Below are 12,793 nucleotides of genomic sequence, written 5' to 3'. Positions count from 1 at the left end.
AATCTATGTTACTATCCATGATCAGTATTATTACTGTGGCATCACTTATGATTCATGATTATTATGATTTGATTGACACATTTATTGAAACTGATAATGTTATATTAAAGTCTGTATTTCAGGTGTTAGCATAAGCATATAATAATCTTTCATTGCAGGTGCAACTGTAATCATGTTATACACGTATTGCATAATTAAAGGGTTGAAGCTTGGTCAAGTTAATTAATGGTTTGAAGCTACGGGCAGTGCGATGTCTGGCCGGTCAATGGAGTAAAGTTCAAGCTGGAAGGATTGCTTATATATATACAATTTAATATGTATTTTCTATGATTGTTTAAGAAAGGAAATAAAGGCAGTGTGCCCTGTGCTGTGGATGTTTGCCTGGTAACAGATGACGTAGAGGGAGGTCATGCACTTAGATTAACGACACAGCCTGTCTGGATAAACTGATTGCAAGTGTTGTCTAAGTCTGGACAAGTGTAATAACAGGATGCATCTGGGAGGCGGTGGAGGAACTGAGAGAGGAACTGTTCTGTTTTAGAATATGTCCTATGTTGTTTTTCATCTGGGGTGACGTATATTGTTGGTCATCATATGTATAAAATGATCCATCTCAACTGTTGTAAGGAAGTTCGATGCTTTTTGGGTGATCGTGCTCGACTTCCCCCCATATGTGTTTCAATAAATCCTGTTTTGACGCACCTGAATGGGACTTTGCAGTCGTTTGTCTCTCCCCTCAAAAAGAACAGGTGACACTCCCTCCATTAAAATGAAATGACTATAAAAATTAGAGACTTTTCATTTCAGTTAAAGTGTGCAAAATCACAAATAAAGCAGGAGCTCAAGCTGCACCTCATAATTATACTGAAAAAAAAGATTGGTTTAAATTATTATCCTCTTTTACTCTTTTGTAAGGCGCCCTTGGGTTTCTTGAAAGGTGCTATACAAATCTAAGTTGTTATTAATATTAATATTAGGCTTAGCTGGCATGCTCCTCAAAATTTTGGAACTGTGTCCAGCTTCGGTTTGCAGTTTCCTTTTAAACTTTTCTTTGGAAACCTCCTTATCAATTTATTGATAACAGAGACAAATTTCACCTCGGGAAAAGAAAGTTCAGAAACTGCTGCTCTTTCTGAAGGAAAACAAAGAAGAACTAAATGACAGTGCCAAGTTCTTTTACAGAGGGGCAACAGAAGATATCCTAAGTGTGCCCATCACAAATTGGTGTGGTATATGAGTGGCCTAAGACCAGGAGGCTCTGCAGAGGGTGACTAAACCCCACAGCACATGACCTCCACTAGTCCAGCAGATGTGAGGTGGGATGAGGTGTACATGTAGAGCCCAAAGGATACTAAAACACGATACCCACACCGACTGCTGTCTGTTCACCCTTCTGCCATCTGGCAAGTGACACAGAAGTACCTGCTGCTGTTCTGCCACACTTCAGAGCAGTTTCTTTCTTCAGGCTGCAAGACAAATGAATTCATAACCCCCTCACTTCAGTACAAATTGTAGCTTTATATCATGATTGCATATATAATTTTTCTTAGTAGTACAAAGGGACTACATCTACTATTATGTTCTACAACCCTGTGCTGCTGGTGGCAATTATAATTAATCTTTAATTCATAATGTCTCATATGTTTTGGTCAAGCGTCTCCCTGAAGCTATTGTGCACACTGAGTGAAATATTCAGACCAAAGGTAACTTTTTTTGACTATGCTATTATATGAAGTGGAAAATTTTTAAAGTCTTGTATGCAGTCTGAAATTTCTGATGACTTTAGGGACCTTGGCTTCTTCCCTGCACATCAAAATTAAGCTCTGCTCCATCCTCCATCCAGAATAGAGTTGTAATAATGCTCCCACTAAGCGCTCGAGCAGTTGAAGGGGCAAATATGTGCATTCCTTTCACCAGTATACACTCTTTAAGCTGTTACAGCTGCGAAACCTCATTTACTTTTAAGAGATGACCAGCTGGACTAGGTGGGATGTGTAAGCAATATCATATCTCTTCAACTCTCTTATCCCCTTTCCTTCAATTTCTCTCTCTCTGTCAGCCTTCCTGTCCTCCCTCTACCCTCCCACTGCTGACTTGGGCATCCGTGCAGAGGTAAGCAGCCTCCCTTGGCTAGAGGTGACCCCCCGGACCCTATTAACATCACACACTCTGAGTGGCCAAAACACACTCCCTAAATGAACTCTCCTCTCCCCCTTGGCCACCATCATTGCCAGAGCCCACCGCTGGGTGAATTAGATTGCAGGCTTTTTAATATGGCTCTTAATGGTTTATAAATTGCGCGTAATGATTCCTCCTTTCCTCTCTCTCTTGCAGAGCTTTTTTTATGGCCCCTTGACTTTCCAAAGGAGTGGGTGGGATTTAATATATGGCGGAGGAGGCGAAACTAGACCTGCACAGGCTTTCTGCCTGGCCTTAACGCTTCCCCTGGCTATAGAGCGGGAGTCTTGGAAATAATGCTGGACGTTGATACTATCTGGCTGTGGCACGTAACTGCTCCGTCATGACGAAACCGTGTGATGAAATGCTCACCAGAGATGTACAAATAATCCGGCACTGTGCCGTGTTTGCTGGAGGGGAGAGGGCACAAGGAAAGGCCACATCTTAGGGAAAACTAAAAGTATACACCGCCCAATCAGAGGCTGGACAAAAAAAATATATGTATCCCAAAATAACAGCTATGATTAAAAGAGCCAAATGCAGGACATAGAAGGTGGGTTAAAAGAACAAAGAGTGGAGTATAGATAGGCAGCAGCTGACAAATAAACAAAATGGGTACACACCCGAATGTATTGCTTAATAAACACAGGAATGAAGCTTAGGTAAAGAACAAAGGTAAAGAACCCAGGAGACGAATACTCATGAATGCAGGGAATAAACAGACAGACTGATGGTTACCAAGGGAGGAAACTTGCATAGCTGGTCAGAGAAGTTCTGCCAGAAAAGTTTCTTTTTTATTTATTTAGATAGTTTTCTGCCACATTATGGTTACTTTTAGGCATTTGAACAACTTAATTGGTAACTTAACTCAACAGTGGTAAGCACCTCTAAGAGAGCCTGTCTGGCAGAGCCTTCAAGGTAGGTTTCTCTCATTTTAGCTAGAACATAAATATACAGAGAACTAATGAAATGACAATAACTAAACCCCAATCAATGCCAGTATCACCCCCAATGTAAATGTTATCATATTTTTAAACCGTATCAGTGCGGTTGGCATGGTATATTGAGCCTGAATAAAATCTAGTCAAGTACAAAGTGATCTTTCACTGTGTACTTTCTCCTAAGTGGTGTACTTGTAACCAGGAAACCTGAACTCCCTTTTGTTCTTACACATGAGGGAGGATGTGGTCCAGCTTTCCTCTTCTTTTCTTTCATTTTTAAACAGCCTTTAAAGGTCACTGTGCACTGTTAGCATTGCAGAGCAGTGTTGGCATATGCACCGCATCTGCTTACAAGAGATAAGAAATTAAAAAAATTTAAAAATTACTGACAACAGTCACAGTACACCGCATGATTGTGTTTTGATACACTTAAATACATGAAATAATTATCCTGTTTATTAAGGCTTTTTCTCCCTGTTAAATTCACCCTGGCACGTCTTTCTTCCACTGGCCAAGAAGTGCTTCCAAGCTGTCTGGAGGCTGGTACGCAGAGGTTTTCAATTCCTATTGCAACATAATATGAAGAGCAGCCAGCACAAACCCAGTGCGTTACTTGATGGTTCGTTGGCACTAAGTGAAATTCCAATTAACTGGCCCAAATGTCTACAGGGAGTGTTTGTCTGAGAGTGTGCTGAGAATGCAATTATTTTCCATCTTGTGCTTGGATGTCATCCGTGTGGTGAGCAGCAGAAACAGGGATCTAGCAAAGGCAAGTTTTGTAAAGCTTTACCTTTCACTCCTCCACTCTGGCGTTGTGGTATAAAATGTGATTTATTATTTGTGTCCAGTGGCCCACTAGACAGCAGAACTGGGGGAGCACAAGAGAGAAATCATTTACATTGTGTGCAGTGAACCCCACGAGGCACCAAAGCTCAGCTAGACTCCCTTTTATGCGGACATTGTCATAGTAAGGTGCAATGTTTGTAACAATGACTTCTACCCAACTAAAAGTCTCTTAGGAAGCAAGGCACCATGGGTACTGGTGAAAAAAATACCTGCTACCAAACTCCTCCATCCAACTGAGAACAGGTGGAGAAGCAAAGCTCTGTAACTGCCCCATGCTGTGCTTTAAAGAACAGTTCAAACTATTTAGTTTGTCAAAGAGGGACTCCTGCCCTACTTTCCCTAGCTTTAAATCTTCAGCTATTCCCCGTCCTGCCTCCAGACCTTTGCTGAAAAGAGAACAGCTCCAGGGAAAGAAATTTGTCTACATAAATAAATGGTTTGGTGCTTAAATACTCTGTTGGATGAATGATTATGTTAAAGAAAAAACACATAAATTGGACGTTAGCCTAATGCTTGAACTACTGATGCCATGACACGGCAGAAAGAAAAAGGGGAGAGGAATTGAAGAAGGATAAAGTAATGGCAGAAGGGGATGTGGTTTCCAAGGGGCAGACGGTGTAGGGGGAAAATTGAGGATATAGGAAATAATCAAACACTCAGGTGCACACACATAAACACACGCACAGAAGCACGAACAGATGAGAAGCGGTGAAAGAAAGTGCTGATCCATGTTCCCTGTCTGGGAAGGCAAAAACAGAACATTGATTCTGCAAGATCCACAAATGAAAAATCCATGGGAGTAAGGAGCTCTTGGCCCTGCGGCAGAGACAGGGCACCAGCGGTCACATTCTAGTATCGCAAGTGACACCGAGCCTAGGCCTCTCACTGGGTGGTAGTGGGCAGTGCTGGATCTGCTGGACAAGGGCCAAAGCTAATCTAACCAACAGGAAGGCTGCCTGAGAAAACAGAAAAGAGGAGATTTAGTCTTCCAGTTAGAAAAGAAATAGGAAGCCTTCTTTTGTTTTAGAGCAGTATCACGGTGACTGAATGGAAAACTATAAAATACCATAATATTTTAAAAGAAACAAACAGGCTATAATGAAAGCCTGAGTCTGGTTATTTCTGTTTCTGCTTTGGTTGCCTGGTTGCTTAATCCTTTCATCTCACTGTTGTGCCAAAATTTAAGAAAACATGGTCACTCCCTCTACCTGTAACAGGGAGATAAAGAGGTCCTGCAACTCTATCTGTAGCTCAATTCGAAATCCCTCTGTTAAACCGTGGGTAGGGGTTTGGATTGTGGGAGGGAGGTCTTTTTTCCTCATTACCACCCTCTGTCACTACATGTACACACCAGTGAAGCACTAATCTGTGTGATATGCTAATCTCTCAAACCACCATCCACCACCCCTGACTACTTTAAGATTGCAGCCACACCTAAACGCACAGTGAGGAAAAGGAAGTAATTAAAGCACGCCCTGCAGGAGCCTGGCTGGGCCTGGCCTGGATGAGCTGGGACAGCACCAGCACTTTAGGTGGATATCCACAGCGGGAAGAGAAAAAGGATCCCTAGGGAGAGGCTGATCTGCTTAGTCACTGGCTCTGCTCTGGTTCCCCCTGGGGTAGTCCCTACCCCCAGCAGACAGGATAGCAATCAGACATGCAGGGTGTGGAGGGGGAAAAAATATTGTAGTGTGCAGTGGTGGTGGGGGTATTTCTGTGTTTGTTTGCATGCTGTTTTAGAAGATTAAAGGTGACAGTCATAGCTTTGCTATGACCTGATCACCTGCCACCATCTGTCATTAAGCAAAGCTGCTCAGGGAAGCGTACTGCACCTGTCATCTGCGAGTGTGCGCCATGGCGTGCAAACCTCGTGTGCGCACCTCTCACTCTTTGTGTCATTTCACCCGACACGTTAGGAGATATGCCTTCTTTAAAAGGGATCGTGGTACTGACAGTGTTCCAGTGAAGCACGGTCCTCCATCATATGCATCGACTGCGTGCATTCACCATCATTTAAAATGATCATTTTAATAGACAGAGAGTTTTGTGACACTTCAAAACCCCAAAGATTAACATGCTTTTGAGAAACACATTCTGATGGGTATTATGCGTTTGTGTGCGTTTGCCTGTTTGCATTTATGCACACTCAGACATCACCTATGTGAGAGAAGAACTGATGTTATTGTGTGCAATCTTCCTTCTTCCAAACTTCAAATGCGGCAGATTAACATATTTCAAAATATATAAATATACCTGTGCTTCAGAGCGGGAGAAGAAAAGCGAGAGAAAGACACAGACTGCATTTCTCTGCCTGAAACACCTTAACTGATCACATACAGTATGTCTCCTATCAAAACCTATGAGCTGTTTAACAGTTTGAGTATAACCTCTTCATTTGTCACAGGCAATAATCACATTGTAACTCAGTTTTAATGGCTATGTGAAAAGCCATAATGTGAAATCATACTGATTACTGTGCGAGCATGTGTGCGTGCATGCTAGAGTGGGTGGGTTTCTGTGAGACAAGGATCTCTGCACATGCCTTATTAAAGCCGAATATTATGACAACTCAGTTTTTGACACATATTAAAGACTGTATTTCATCTTTACAGGCCCTTCGTGTTTTTGGCATAGTTTTTTTCTTCTTTTTTGAAGAAAGTTACAGTTTCTGACAGTATTAATCTAAGAGATGTTCAAAATTGCAGTCAGGGAGACAAAAGGAAAAAAAATGTGCGGATAAAAGCTAGGCAATACAGTCTAATGAGCTAACAGGAGATGAGCATTGCATTTATATGCCCACTGCATTCACATCAGTACCTCTTAACTGCATTTGTTGTAAATAAATATGAGCAATCAGCTAAGAACTGCAATAAAGGCCCTATAAAGTGCAGCAAATAGTGAGACGAGAGGAAATTGCATACCAACACAGACAGACAGACGGACAGGCAGAGAGACATAAAGAGCGTACAGCAGATAAAAATACAAAAGAGGAGAAGCCACAGTCATTCTCTTTGACCGCCATATCTGAAGACTGCATGGAAGGTGAGGAAAAAACTATAAAATACAAAAAAAGGTCATGGCATTTTGACCATTTCAGCACAAGCCCGGTAAAAAAGAGCTAACAACAGGAAGCGTGGTCTTGGAAACAGAGAAAAGAAGAGTCAGAGAGAGGTTAAAAAGAAGTGTTGTATCCTCTGCTACCTCAGCCCTGCGGCATGGGGTCACCTCGGAGACTGGAGACTGAATTACCCAGCAGCCCCGGCTGCTCGCAGGATCAGGCGGACAAGGGGAGAGGACGAGAGGAGTTAATGAAGGGAAGAGACAGTTCAGGTCCCCCGAGGGCCTCTAGGCACCTGCCTGGCAACTTCCCACTGCCCAGCCTGCGCTGGCTGGCTAATTATCAACATAGACTTAGCCCAAAGTCAAATCACTGATTGATTGGAGTGTTTTCAATCTGTCTTTGGTCTCTTGCTGTCCTTTCGCGCTCTTTTCTCTGCGGAAACTCTCGGTCATTGGAGTCCCACTGTGGCCTCATGCAGTACAATGGCAGCACAGGAGCAGCAGGTGACCGGTGCTTCTGTACAACACTGACACACGGCCCCAACTCTTGCGATTTAATTCCTCGGCGGAGGTATAATTAATTTGTTAAGAAATGATTTTACTGTATGGATAATTGCTAATTACAGCCCAATAAGTGACAGAACATTTTTCAAATGCGAGCGAGGGAGGAAAGGCCGTGGACTCACTCATATTGGGTCAACGTAATTCCAGTAATAGATGTTATTTGCCATTACCATGGAGGATGTGGAGGTGTGATTAAATAAGTGTTGCTATGTTGCTTAAATTCATTCATCAGCCAGTAAGTAGGTCCTGGTCCAGTAGGAGTCTTTGTTAAATGTCTGGTTCATTAGACTTTACATTAAAAGCCAAAGGGAATAAATGCTGTGCAGCTTATGACTGCTGCCATTAGTCAAGACAATTAATATGACTTTTTGTTTCCCTGTAAAAAATCCTTGTTCTTGTTTTCTTTCCCACTGATCCAAGGGAACAGTGCTCATTCTAACGTGTCTTTTCTCCCTTCATTTTAAAGTTATTACTTCCTAAGGCATTCTAGTTCATATCAAAGCAGTCTAAAAAAAACATAAAATAAAATTTTAAATTTGGTTTTGCTGGGTACTGGAGTAGTATCAAAATACATAACTATGTGAGTGCGCCTCAGAAGTGCTTCCCTTTTGTTTCCCTCTCTGCCAAACAGAATGCATGAGCCTGTTACACCACTGACAGAACGAGAGATGAAGAAGTAGCTAAAACCGTCAGAGCACATGTTGCTTGTAAAAGAATGCAAGTAGGCGCGTCTCCCTATTTTTCAATGCATCAGATCAGTCAGAAGCCATTCTCTCTGCAGCTGGAGGAAACACAAGGGGTGCAGGAGCTCTCACTGTGGGATGGAAGCACTTTGCTTGTGCACAACTCCAGCTGAGAGCTTTACAGGGGGAGCAGGAATTCTGACTACCAACCTACATTAACAAAAAAAGAGAGAGCAGATTTAGCACCATGGCTACAGTCCGCACGACTGTCTGGGATGCCTCCCTCTATTTGCTGCAGTGCATCCTGGGACAGGACATTTATAGCAGTCCTGGGAAGCCCCATGGGAGGCTGGAGGATTAGCACTGGCCTATCTCTTTAGAGCTGGGAATTAATTAAGTAATTATGAAAGCCAAGCATGAAGGATGAATTATGCATGAGCCCTGATTGGGACATTTGTGATTGTGTAATCTAATTTCAACCAGCCGCCGTTCCTGTCAGCCAGGTAGATCTCACATCATAGGGTCAAACACACACATGTGTGCGCATGCAACAATAATGCTTTCAGGGTACAAAAAACATAACCAAAGATCACATTCACCAAGGGCAGAATGGATACTCTGAGCATCTCATTATGTTAATTAAAATTAGGTAATCAGCGTGGATTAATCACCGTAGTAATGAGGATTGAGCCTCAGATTATGTCTTCGTACCTAATCCATATAATTGTATTTGTAGAAGCATGAGATTAATATTGCTAGCACCCAATTAATAATAAAAAGACTGATTGAGCAGGAGTTTTGCTTTGGAATTTTTTTTTTTTTTTTGGCATGTGAAAAAGTAGATTTTTTTTTTTTCCGCCTCTTTTTGTTTCTATCATTGTCTGTTCCTGTTATAGGTGCCTGTGGATTCCACTAGGGTTTCTGGTGCACTGATGTCTCTCTGCTGGTCTCGCTTTCTTTCTTCTTTTTTTTTTAAATTTTTTTTTTTTTTATTGATGCACTTCAATGCCTGTTTACAGCGAGGAGCTCTCCCCTGTTCTCCTGAAAAAATACTTCCTGTAGAAGACTCAGTCGATTGCAAACGAGAGACCGGTAGCCACAAGATCCACCACAAAAAAGACAGTCACATTCTCGATATACATCTGCAGCACAAAAGTGCAATATAGGTCTTAAGTGTAACCACTAAAGTGTAAAACACACATGCACATAAGGCACAAGGCTCCCATTTCCTCTGTCACCTGAAATCCTATCGATCCAGATGCGCCCCCCCCCCCCCCCCCTCCTCCTCCACCACCACCCTTTCCTTTCATTTTTCATTTCTATGTATTGATTCACACATTGGTTTATTTGGAAAGTTGAATCCCAAAGTGTTTCAAATATAGACTTCTAGATTTGACCATTTTTGCCTCAATAATGACTCACGGTCTCATCTTAAGCTTCCAGGGCAACAGTGGTGCCTTTAATATCATCTTTAATGTGCCTTGATTAAAAGGGATTTTTCATATAAATTCACAACACCTTGAAAAAGGAAGAGAGTACTATATGTTTTACTATACGCTCCACTTCAGTGAGGCACTGCAGTTAGAACCTCCAGTATCTAAACTGGTCCCCAGTGTTTGAACTCTGCTCAGAAAGCAGAACATAAAGCATTGAGATGAGAGGAAAGCTACACAGAAAGGAGCAGACATGAAAGGCTGCGGCGTGCCCTCCAAAGGGAATGTGAGAGCCCGGGAGCACGCTCACTCGCCGTGTTAGTTAGTTGTGTGATTGTTCCTTTGTCTCTTTTAGCTGCAGAAGGAGCCGCTTTAAAGCCTGAACATAGGAAATGTGACAGGAAAAGGACTGTAATTCTCAAGTAATTATCATGCTTCACGTTCACATCCATGCTGCTCCTCAAGTCATTGGATCGCTTTCCATATTTCTCTCAGAATTATTAAAATGTCTAAGATTGCATCACGAGGGAGGTCAGAATTCACCGAGGTGGATTTTCTTCACCTTGTGATTTTCTTTTCAAATAAAAATCATGTAAACGATGAAAGGAGCAGGTGTGTCTCCAGCACCGAAGCGTCCACCTTTCCCACCCTCTTCTGTTCCCTGTTAGCTGGTGTGATACTTGCTCTTTAATTCCATCTCAGGTTATGCCTTGCCTCAGTGTAGCAGTGCCCTGTTTCTCTGCCTGTTAACTAAATCATTGCTTTTTATTTTTTTCACAAACGATGGAGAGAAAAAAAGGCACAAAACTATAATTTAAGGTTCAATTTCCCATCATTTCAGAGAGATTGTATATAATATCACACCTTTTCTTGCACTTTGTCTTCTATTTGTGATTCCGAGGTGGCATAGGAAGTGGCTCATATTTCATGCTTTTATGTGAAAGAATAAAATTCTACTATCTGTACTTTGCTGTCTATACTTTTGATCCAAAAGCCCACTTTGAAGCTCCTTTGTTTTTTACACCGGCTACTGTAAAATCAAAGATGAATGACCTTCATGCCTGACAGGAACTTGCATATATGCTTTTTCCTTAGTTTGTCTGCAACACACAACCTACCGTCGCAATATGACCTCCTTGTTTGATGCAGTGTAATTACCACATCCTGATTTGTGGATTTAACCTCAGCTGAGTGCTTTGCATGGATTTGACTGGTAACTACCAACATAATTTGCATCTCGTGAAATAAAAAAGGACCTTAAATGCTGGAACTCAAAGGTTAATGATAATACTTAGAAACAAGATAAGCTTCCGGTTGTCCTTGCAGGTTCTGGCTCCTAACAACCTGCCAATATATTGATTATTCACATTAACAGATGTGGAACAACATTTGTCACCTTGCTCAGTGTGCACTCTTCCAATACTTCTATTAAAAGCTTGAAAATCTGTATTAAATTTCATTTAACAGCAAACCAGAAATATGTTATAAGTTGGTCATTGAAGGCTGGATTTTCTGAGTATTTCCCATCCATTTCACTCCCTCTCTCTGTCTTTCACTGCCTTCTCCTCTCTGCCCCTGTTAGCTCCCCACCTCCAGAAATGATGGGATACTGGTATAATGGGAGGCCATGTGCAGACAAACAAAGCCCACCCACACCTGAGCTTTTTATAGGCTAATAAGATGGCCACTGGATGGCTTTCTGTGGGGTCAACTCCTGTGTTATCTACCCTCCGTCTGCAGAAATCCAACCTATTATTATCAACATGATTGGCTGCCTAGTCAGACCTCTAATAATAGAGTCCGTTTAGCTTGAAGGAGAAATGTGAAAATTGTCACTTCTGTCACTGTCTGCTTTTATGACCAGAAAGGTAGATTTTTAATATTAGACTCCTTTTGACTGGCTGTTCGTGCTCTGCAAGCCATGATGCCACCCTGCTGGTGTTGTCCAGGCTACCCACATATGTTAAATCGATTTCAATATGTACAATCCCTGATAGGAAAACCTTAACGGTTCATTTCTGTGGTACGGCTCTGGTGTTTTTTTGGTTTTTGTTTTTTTCTTGGAACATCTTGTTGTTGTGTTTTCAAAAGTGCGATGCACAGCTTTGGTTTTGTTTTGGATAACAGCTGAAGATCACTCAAATGTGTCAGGCAAAACTGTTTCATACAAAATCACAAAGATACCTTCATGAATTGAAATGTTGTGAAACCATAATCTACTGTAAGGCTGACCTTACTTCATCATTGTATTTGCTTTACGCAATACTGTGCAAAACTGCTACCCTTCATCCATCTATGCATCCACCATGCTACCCTTCATTTCTTCATATTTTTCTTTATATTTTTCACTTATTTTCAGTCCAGTGCTTGTCTAATTTTAGAGGAATGGTTTTAGGTTTGATGAGAAACTTAACACTGACCTATGAAACATTCCAGTATAAAAAAGACACCTAACTCAAGAAATGAACCACTGATGTGTAGACATCACTTAGCAAAGAACCAATTTTGTGTCTTTACAAAAAGACACTTTAGGAAACTGTTACAAAAACTAATTTCTTTACTTGAATCTATTAAAAAAATACCAAAGACAGTTTGAAAGACATAAAACATTAATTTTGCATCAACAAGGTGATTTCCAAAGAGTCAAACTTGACATATCTCAGCATGGTGTGAAGTGTTTCCTTCAGATTTGAGGAAGCTGGACAAGTTATTGACAAAATAAGAAGCGGCATCAGATGACCAGTGTCCAAAAGTCATGTCCATAAGAAACGGGGGGGGGGATCCAGCACAGACCTGACACAGGACCTGATAGATGCTTCTGGCCCTTCAGTTGATCCATCTACTGCTCACTGAAGCGTCATCAGGAATTGTCTCAGCGGAAGGGTGGCTGTCAAGAAGCTGTTCTTAAAAACTGGAAGCAGGGAGATACATACCATAATAATTATTGACTATTTTAGATTTGTGTTTGTCGAAATACACTAAAAATACAGGTACGTGGAGGTGACGAGAGACTATGCAATCATAACTGCACAACGGCATATAGATTTTTTATTTTTAATAGTAACAATAATTACACTTATAAAAACTA

Source organism: Maylandia zebra, linkage group LG13 (assembly GCF_041146795.1).
Source record: "Maylandia zebra isolate NMK-2024a linkage group LG13, Mzebra_GT3a, whole genome shotgun sequence".
NCBI classification, from domain to species: Eukaryota; Metazoa; Chordata; class Actinopteri; order Cichliformes; family Cichlidae; genus Maylandia; species Maylandia zebra.
This window is presented reverse-complemented; position numbering follows the sequence as displayed.